The 10,422-nt window shown below is 45.0% G+C and overlaps 1 pseudogene; it reads right to left on the reverse strand.

Moving 5' to 3' along the window:
* Positions 1 to 6,710: 6,710 nt before the first annotated feature.
* LOC142434598 (AP-3 complex subunit sigma-1-like) lies at positions 6,711 to 7,451 on the reverse strand (annotated as a pseudogene).
* Positions 7,452 to 10,422: the final 2,971 nt, after the last annotated feature.

Below are 10,422 nucleotides of genomic sequence, written 5' to 3' on the forward strand. Positions count from 1 at the left end.
AATACACCCAGAATGCCCCTTAGAAGTGAAGATGGCAAAAGTAAAAATTTTTTTAAAAGAAGAGAAAAAAAAGAAGTGCAGCTGGCAAGGCTTCGAGACTTCCCCTTGCATACTTTGGGCATGTTAGCTGGAGATACAGATGTCCTCGTGGAGGACGTCATACTTGGTAAAGCGGAGTGGCAAGTAGAAAAGAAGATCCTTGATAAGATGGATTGATGCAGGGCCTGCAACAATGGACTCAAACATGAGAACAATCGGGAGGATGGTGCCGGACCAGAGAGCACTTCTTTCTGTTATTCCGGGGCTGCTGAGTCAGAACCAACTCGGTGGCCCCTACCCGTGGCACGCCCCTTTCCTCCACCATCTGTCCAGGTCTGAGGCTAGTAGGCTGCAGACACAACGACGAAGTCTCTATCCTTAATGCAGAGGCCCCGCCTGCCGGGGTACCCTGCTCAACAAGCTCCCGGTCGATTCCTCCCTTGTTGTCGGTTCCGTGTTCTCCTCGTATCTGGGACAACCATCCCGTTCTCCAATGAACCCTGCACCTCTGAAGAGACACCTGTGGTAGAGGCAGGAAGAAAGGGCCTCCTTCCCAGCAAAAAGCTCTGCTGAGTTGAGTCTGCCATTCAGTGGGGTTCACAGATGTTGCAGGCAACTTGCCCTCAGCAGTATGCTTCAAAAATCCCCAAACTCACTGCTAGTGTGTCGATGCTGTCTCATTGCCACCCTATGGACAGGGTAAAACTGCCCCTGTAGTTTCCAAGACTGTAAATTTTTACGGGAGCAGAAAGTTTCATTTTTCTCCTACAGAGCCGTTGGTGTATTCGAACTGTTGACCTCACAATTGGAAGTCCAATGCCTAACCTATTAAGCCACTAGGGTTCCTTAACACAATACTTAATAAGTGAAGATTTAGGGTACTTTACACCTCTGTTTACTGTCACGGAGTTGATTCTGACTCGTAGGGACCCTACAGGAGAGAGTACGATGAATCCCTACAGTGTCTGAATCGGTCCTTCTTTAGGGGAGTAGAAAGTCTCATCTTTCTCCTAAGGAGCATCTGGAGGGTTCAAACATCTGGTCGCCAGGTTATCAGGGCTCCTTGGAAATTTAGGGTAGACTATAACATGATCTTGGAAATCCACAGGGGCAGTTCTCCCCTGTCCTCTAGGGGCGCTGTGAGTCAGCATTGACTCGATGGCACTGAGTTTGGTGTTTTATAATATATGAAACATGCCATGGTGTCACGGTGTGTTATGCATTGGGCTAGCTACCACGTGTTAAGTAGTTTGCACTAACCACATGCTCTGAGGGAGAAAGATGAGGCTTTCTGCTTCTGGGAAGATTTTTGACCTCTGAGACCCAAAGAGGCAGTTCTACTCTGTTCATAGGGTCACTATGAGTCGGAATTGGCTCAGTGGCAGTGGGTTGATTATAATATATGAAGACACCCCAGAGGCTCAGTGGATAAAGCACTCAGTAGGGAATCACAAGGTTGGTGGCTCAAACCCAGCATCTCCCTCAAAGGAGAAAGATGTGGCAGTGTTTCCATGGAGATCATAGCCTTGGGACCCTTGGAGGCTGTTGAGGCTACGAGTTGGAATCCACTCAGTGGTATCTGGTATATGTATTAATAAGATAAAGTAAATGGCAATAATTCAAAGCTTTATTGAACCATTGATTTGTATGATATATGACTTACATGTCAATGAACTATTAAGATATTTTTAAAATAAATCAAATTATGTATTGCATTGAGTCAATCTATGGCATGAGACTCTCTAAAGTACTCAAGAGCAAGTGGCCGAGGACGATCTGCTTCTTAAACCATCAGGGTGCTAGCTCGTCAACTGTCTGACAATGTCCCATTGTTGTGGTTGTGCGGCCTACTCCCCCCGGCAGGGATTGGTTTATGTTCAGTGTGGCTGCTTTGCTATAATGTCCCACTACCATTGAGCTGATTCCAACTCACGGCGACTCTGCAAAGAGTTTCCAAGGCTGCAAATCCTTACTGGGAGCAGAAAACATCATCTTTCTCTCATGGGGCAACTGGTGGGTTTGAACTGCTGACCTTGCAGTTAGTACTCCAACAGTGCCATGAAGGTTATACCATAGTAATTTCTTCATTCCTGACTTTTCTTTCTGTTTAAGGATACCCTCAAAAATATAGGGGGAAGATTGTTTAGAAATAAATTAAGAAAGCATTACAAAATCCAAACTGCCCCCCTTTCCTTTTTTTAAAAACAAAATATTACTATCCACTTCTCTCTGGTATAATTACAGAATATCATAGGTTTGTGCAGATGAAGTTCTGGGCACCCAATTTCCATCTACATCTTCTTTCAGTGGTGGTTTTGATAATGTTCTGCTTCCTTGGCACACAGTGATGTGTTCTGCACAGGTCATAGAAAGGTGTACAAAGAATGGTCCCTGCACTCAGACAGTGTGACCCAGGAACAAGACCGGCCTGCCAACCTAGCTACCTAATTCACTGGAACAAGAATGCAACTACAGCCACTGCTAACCTGATTGGGCAGAGCGAAGAGAGATTCTTATTTTTTTTTTAATTAATAAATCTTTTTATTGGGGCTCATACAGCTCTTATCACAATCCATACATGCCTCAATTGAGCAAAGCACCCTTATACATTCGTTGCACTTGCCAATCTCAAAATTTGCTTTCCACTTGGGTTCCTGGAATCAGCTCGGTTTCCTTTTTTTCCCCTCCTCCTCCCTCCCCGCTCCTCCCTCCCCCCTGCTCTCTTAATAGTTTATAAATAATTATTTTGTCTTATCTTACACTGCCCGGCGTCTCCCCTCACCCACCTTCCCATTGCCCATCTCCCAAAGAGGAGGTTACACAGAGATCTCAAGCTCGGGTCTCCCTTTCTACACCCCCAGGGAAGAGGGATTCTGAATACGAATTTATGGGGAAGTTCCCAAAGAGGTGCCATTTCCTTGAAGAAAGCTGGCAGCAGAGAGAACAACATGCACCCAGACATGGAAATGTGGGGATACAAGCCTTGTTGGGAAACAGCAGACGGTTCCTCTGTAGCCGAACAGAGGTCTGTGAGCTGAGGGCTAGGAGATGAGGAGCAAATGATCCCAGGTCCTCTGGGAGTCCACTCACCCAGCTCTTCTCAGTCAGGTCCCCGGCGGGGGCCTGTTCCCTCCTCTCAGGGGCCTTCTCGGTGGCAGCCTTCCTATCCATGGTGTCTGTGCAATGCAGAAGCCCCCTCTCTTTCTTTTCCAATGGATGTGGATGGTCTGGCACTTACTAGTCTGCCCCATCACAACATATAGGGGAAGAGGTAGTAAATCTAGCACAGGCTATCCATCCCCTTAAGAACAAATATGACCTCTCACAGTGGGACTAAGCCAGGTAGGTGGTGGCCAAGACATACAATGAAGGGGAAAGACAGTGCTGGGCACAGTTACTGTTCAATAAGCATTGGTTAAATCAGGGAATTTGGAGAAAGTTTGATAGACTGGCAAGTATTTGGGGGGTTTCTCCGGGGTAGGGAAAGCCCCTAGCCTGAGTACTAGCAGAAAGGTTGGCAGTTCCAATCTATCCAATGACACCACTGAAGAAAGGCCTGGTGGTCTATCAACTTCCGAAAGCTCAAAGTTGTTGAAAGCCTTATGGAATGCAGTTCTATTTGAAACACATGGGTCATCAGGCAGGGCAATTTGTTTTGTTTGTGTTTTCTGGGAGTATCGTCACATGCCTTATTTTTTTTGACACCCCAACAGTGCACATCTGCTCCTGTTTTAAGCTGTTAATCACACTGCTTTTACCCATGTTTGGGAAGCTTCATTCGCTTCCCTTTGTCCCTCAAGTTGGTCGAGGCTCTGAAGGCCACGGTGGCCACATGCCTTTTTATGTTGTTGTTGTTAGGTGCCATCGAGTCGGCCCCAGCCCATGCACAACAGAATGAGAGCCTGCAAGGTCCTGGGCATCCTCACAATGGTTCCTCTGCCTGAGCTCAGGCATGTGCATGGTCAGTTTCTGCACCCATTTGGCTTCTGCTAGAACTTCTTGCCTAGTAGTGTTTTCCTAAATAAGAAAAGACGTCTGTGTGTGCACCTGCAACCACACTGATCTCCCTCTGGTCAAGATAACTAAAGTAGACCAGGACATGTGGGAGCCCTGGTGGTGCAGTTATTAGGAGTTGGGCTGCGATCTGCACAGTCAGCAGTTTGAACTCACCAGCAGCTCCCCGGGGTGAAAGACTGGTCTTTCTACTCCCATACACAGCTACAGCCTCGGAAATCCAGAGGGGCCATTATGAACCAGCATTGACTCCATGACAGTGAGTTTGAGTCATGCCGAGACCCTAAGGCTTTACATTACAAAATCATTCTTTTGTCTGAGGTATACAGGAGGGGAAATGATGGGGCTGGGGGAGTCAAAAGTGCTGAGAAGAGCTCAGGTCAGTTTAATTTTATAAACATTTATGGAGCACCTAATGGGTGCTTGGCACTTAAGATACAAAGGAGGCTTGGTTCTAATCTCAAAGGGTTTGCAGATAATGTGGGGAGACAACACTATTTAGTACGTGGGAGGAAATGCTCTAATAGAAGGTATCCCAGGAAACTCAGATGGCTCTTTTAATGGGGCCCTGGTGGCTTAGTGTGTTATGCATTGGGTTCTTAGCCACAAGGTCAGCAGTTCAAACCCACCAGATGCTCAGAAGGAGACAGATAAGGCTTTGTAATCCCATAAAGAGTTACAGTCTCAGAAACCAGGAGGCAGTTCTACCCTGTCCTATAGGGTTGCACTGAATCAAAACAGTCTTGATGGCAGTGAGTTTTCAGGGTTTACCCCCTGCGGAGGTGGTCTGGGGAGTCGGTTCCCAAAGTGGACTTCCTGGCCCCACTCCTGACCAACAGACTGCGAATCAGAGTTTCAAAGGGATCCCTTGCTGATTAAAATGAACATCACTGAGAAGTCTCAACCTTGGGGTGGGGAGGAGATTGGGATAGCTTCTTTGAAGAAGTAAATCCCAAGTTGTGTTTTGAGGATGAATGGGGTCAACGAAGGAGCCCTGGTGGCACAGTGGTTAAGCATTCGGCTGTGATCTGAAAGGTAGCTGGTTCTAACCCAGGAGCCATTCTGTGGATGAAAGATGTGGCAATCAGTCTCCATAAAGACTTACAGCCTTGGAAACCCATGGAACAACCCCACTCTGTCCTCCAGCCTCTCTATGAGTCAACATTGATAGGGCAGCTGTGGGGTGGGGTTTTGGGTTGACCAGTGTATGACAGTTTAAACTCGGAGCACTCGGTTTGTGGGAGGCGAAAACTTACAGTGGGAACCCTAACTCCATTTTTGAGTCTCCTGATAGATTTAACATCCACTGAGAATTTTTCTGATCACTGTCTCAAAGATAAGCATTGCCCTTGCCCTCAGGCAGAATGTTTCAAAGTAGATTCCTTCCACTCCCCTAAGCATCCCAGGAAGGGGCGGCCTTCCCCACAGCTCAGGGACTAGCCTAAGTGTACCCTTGATGGGAAATGGAAATTAGCATAGCCAAAGGAGCCGGGGTAGGGTAATGGATTACTGGTTAGGATGCTAACCACATGGGTGGAGGTTGGAACGCACCAGCGGCTCCGCAGAAGAAAGATGAGGGTTCTGACCCTGGGAGGGTTTCTAGCTCTTAAATGCCAATGGAAATACCACATGACCAAGCAATCTCTCTACTCGGTGTCTACCTCAGAGAAAGAACAAAACAGGAACCGTTATATGCACACCTGCTGAGCACAGGGCTGTCTATAACAGCAGAGAGAAGGAAGCAAACAGCATGCCCAGCTGCTGCATGCACATAACGCATAACAACTCTGGAAGACTGTTGTTGGTTAACAAGTCGGTTACACACAGTAGGGAAAAAACACTGCCTGGTCCTTCGCCATCCTCACAATTGTTTTTATGTTTAAGGCTGTTGTTGCAGCCACTGTGTCAGTCCTGCCTGTCCAGGGCCTGCCGCCTTTTCCCTGCCCCTCTATGTTACCTAGCATGCTGACCTTTGCCAGGGACCGGTCTCTCCTGGTAACGTGCCAAAGTGCGTGAGACGAAGTCTCGCCATCCTCACTTCTAAGGAGCATTCTAGCCGTACTTCCTGCAAGGCAGATTCATCTGTTCTTTTCTTTTAAAAAAAATCTAGAGATAAAATATACTTTTATTTACTTTGCCGAATCAGAAGGGCACAACAAAATTACTGCTAGAGGACACATCAGGCTTCATAAGTTCAGTTACCTTGGAGTTTATTTACGCTAAGAGGAAAAGGTCATAATGTTTCCATGCAATGCATACTTGGTTCGTTAAAAAAACAATGATGACAAGTAGCAGGAGTTATGGCATGCTGTACAAAACACCAACATTTGGGATTGTGCGTAATTAGAAAAATAGCTCAAACACTTTTCAAAATACAGTAATAGCCAATACATAAAGGCACGTCTTAGGTGAGCATAGGAATTCCGTTTAGAAAAGGAAACAACAAAAACACACAACTACTCAATTTCTTTAAAACCACTAAGCAAGAAAAGTGACATTGAATTTCACATACTGATTCTGCCCACCTTCTATAGAGTACCTTGACTTAAATCCAAGAGCAAACGTTAAGACTTCTATTTTTGGTAAACAACTGCCTGGTAAACTTGGATGACTTCCCCCCCCCACCCTGGATTTTACCTGGGATTATTTTTTTTAATTCATCTAAAAGACGGCAGGTTTGGCACTTTGATACTAATGTCACCAATGTTAGTATTTCTTGGGACCCCAGGAAGATTCATATTCTTTACAGCTGATACTGCACGGGCTGGAGCTCCTGCTGAGCCAGCCTCAGATTCCTCCAGTTCATTTTGTGCATGAATGGCTATAACAATCTCCTTCATGTTGGTCTCCAATACCATTCTCCCCATCACCATTTGTGAAAGAATATCGTGAACCTTATCTAGATGCAAAATTAAATCCAGTTCACAGACATTTTCAAAACCCTTATCTAGTGTTTCCACAGAGTTGAATTAGATCTAAAATGCCAGGTTCCCTTCCTGAAGAATCTACACGGAAGACAAAATATAATGTTGCATAATGTCTATATATGAGTTTGTGGTCAGATCCTCCTGGTCACAATCCTCCTTCTAAAAAATTACAAACATTTTCATCTCTCTTAGATCCCAAATGGAAGGTCTCCCTGATGACTTGTTGTGTATCTTCACTGTAAGGCTGGTGGAACTTGGAGAGCCTTGGTTTCCCGTGGTGGTTGAAGATGAGGACTGCCTTGATCGTGGTTGGGCCGGCAGACACAAGAGCCTAGCCTCTGGATCTTGCCCGAGTTCCTTCCCCACCCGTTCATTCCTGAACAAGCTGAGTTGGTTCTTTGTGCCATCTGTGGTGCTTCCAATATTTTTCACCAGTACCATAGTTCCAGTGCCTCGATTCTTGTCCTCCATATTCAATGTCTGACTTTAACATGCATATGAGGTGAAATACCATGGCTTGAGTCAGGTGCACCTTAGTCCCCAAAGTGGCACCATTGTTTTTCAACACTTTAAAGGTTCTTGTGCTGCATACTTACTCAAGGCAGTGCCCCCTTTGGTCTCTTGACTGCTGTTTCCATGAGCATTGATTGTGGATCCAAGCAAGATGAAATCCTACTATACATCCCTAGCAAATGATCATTAAACTGACATATACCTCCCAAAATAGACAGATTTGGAATACCTCATGGTCAGTAAGGATAGCCCATCTGTTAAGGTTTTATGAAAACCACTATATAAAAGAAAAAATTCCTGAGAAATGGTTTTCACCCCCAAAGAGGCAGACTTTGATGGTTACGGGGAGGCCAGAGGGAGGGGGAAAGGTAAGGAATGGAGGGGAGAAAGTGAATGAGAGAATTTTAAAAGGATTTACAGAAAATCCAAAGGGGCAGTTCTGTTTTATGTTACAGGGTCACCATGAATCAGAATTGCCTTGATGGCACTGAGTTTTTGAGTTTGAGGGAAGCAAAATGGAATCCTGGTGGCATAGTTAGGGCAAGGTGACCAGACGTCCCGCTTTTGGCAGGACAGTCCTGATTTTTAACAATTTTTCCCTCATCCCACGGCACTGGACATTCCCTTACAGAAGGGTCTTGGGGAGGAGACGAAACAGTCAGGGTGCGATGTAGCAAAGATGAAAAATACAACTTTCCTCTAGTTCCTAAATGCTTCCTCCCTCCCACCCCTACGGTCATGATCTGAATCCTACCTTGCAAGTCTGACTAAACCAGAGGATGTACACTAGTACAGATGGGAACTGGAAACACAGGGAATCCAGGGCTGATGATCCCACAGGGATGATCCAGGGAGATACTGGGAGGTTAGAAGGAGGGTGGGTTGGAAAGGGAGAACTGATTTCAAGGATCTACCTGTGACCTCCTCCCTGGGGGACATACAACAGAAAAATGGGTGAAGGGAGACATGGGACAGAGCAAGATGTGACAAAATAATAATTTATAAATTATCAAGGGTTCATGCCTCAGGTAGTGGCAGTAGAGAAAGAGAATGGCAGGTGTAAAGTTTTAGGGCGTAATAAGCATGTGAAAGAAAAGACTTTAGTGTGGATGTGGAGGTAGGCGATGGGAGAGGATGCAGTCTTGACTGGACTGGATGAGTCCATGATTTCTAGCTCCTGATGCCACAAATGGAGAGGTGTCGATTTGAGGAAATTATGAGTTTAGCTTTCAACAGGTTCAGTTCAGACCAAAAGGAAACAGGATAGGCAAAAAAAAAAAGGGGGGGGGGAATACACCTGCATCAGGCCTTTAGTGAAGCCCCTCTGGCCATAGATCAGGGATATGCATAGGTATCGTGCAGAACACATTAGAAAGCAGATTACGGGAGATGCAGTTAGGTTAAAATGTAATACCTATCATTTGCTTTCCCTTTTGATTCATTTTAAATTTGCTCTAGTTTTTAATGTTTTCTGCTATGTTTTTGATAGAGGTTTTATGTTTTACTGTTATTGTTGTTAGTGTTATTCTTTGAAATATTTTCCTGTGTCTGAAATCCATGACAGGTAAGTCTACAGGGACACTAATTAGATTAATGGTCCCTTGTGGGTATGGCAGGGAGGTTGAGGGGCAAAGCAGAGCTAATAGCGATGCGCACAAGAATGAAGAAAGTGTTCTCAAATTGATTGTGGTGACGATTGCACAACTCTTCTCGATGGGTTTGAACTATTCAATTGTATGATATATGAATTATATGCCAATAAAACTGTTAAAAAGCAAGAAAAAGGTGAACTTGGCAACTTAAATCGGGTAAACTAATCAGAATAGAGGAGTAACAACTAAATGAAACTTTTGCTGTCAAGACTCATCACTCACTGCTGTCAAGTGAATCAGTGAATCGTAGGACAGGGTGGAAGTGCCCCCACAGTGTTTTTTATGCTTTGTGTTATCTTTATGGGAACCTTATCTCGTGTGGAGCATGCAACCGGTGGATTCCAACTGCTGAGCTTTTGGCTAGCTTATCACATGACCAAATGCCTGGTTACAAAGACTATACCAGTGAGCTTTCCCTCGAATTGAATTCAGAGAGGGTGCCTTCTTCAAACTTGGCTCCAGAAACTGATGGGGCCTTGAAGAAAAGCAAGTGGTTTGATTCAGATTTCCTTTCCAGTGATCAAGTTGCTGTGGACATTTTTGGAGTGCTGGGTGTTACTAACCTGTGAAATTACTTAACAGAAGTCCGGAGGTTCTAACCCACCCAAAGGCACCTGGAAAGAAAGGCCTGGCGTATAGATGGTAGTTCTGCCACACATGGTCACCAGGAAGTAGTCCTCAACTGGATGGAGGCTGTAGTTTTTGTTCTTATTTTTAATATCACCAATGGTCATTTCATTGCTGACGCCATTTTACTGTTGACACTGTTCATAAAAATGTTTTTCCTAAATAATGTTTACACCCATAGTTTAAGCCACTCCAGGGTCATTTTCCCTTTGGATGAATAAATTTGCCCACTGACCTCCACATTACATATTTCAAAAGTTGCAATAATACAACAGCAGTGTGGATGTATGTGTGCGGCCGTTCTTCAAGTGCTGAGTGACTCTGCTCCCCCATCTCTCTCCTAGCTGTGAGTTTCACAGTACTTCATTTTGCACCTTAAGAACACACATCATTCCCATAAACGTTTTCTATTTAGCAATCTGCTCTCCTCTGGTCAGTGAGTTTTAAAAACGTCCCGGTCTTCCGTGTCTTCACGGTAGAAGCTCCCTAAGTACTCTTTAAGAAAGGTTTCTTTCTTTTTTTTTTTTTTTCCGGAGCGATCTTCACGATCCAATAAAAAGCTTAAGGTCGGCACGTGGCTTTAGTAGTTTGGGCTCCATGAAGATATTGCAAGATTGAACATCGTTGAGTTCTTGTCAGAATCAAACATG

The sequence above is a fragment of the Tenrec ecaudatus genome, chromosome 1, assembly GCF_050624435.1.
Source record: "Tenrec ecaudatus isolate mTenEca1 chromosome 1, mTenEca1.hap1, whole genome shotgun sequence".
Classification (NCBI taxonomy): Eukaryota; Metazoa; Chordata; class Mammalia; order Afrosoricida; family Tenrecidae; genus Tenrec; species Tenrec ecaudatus.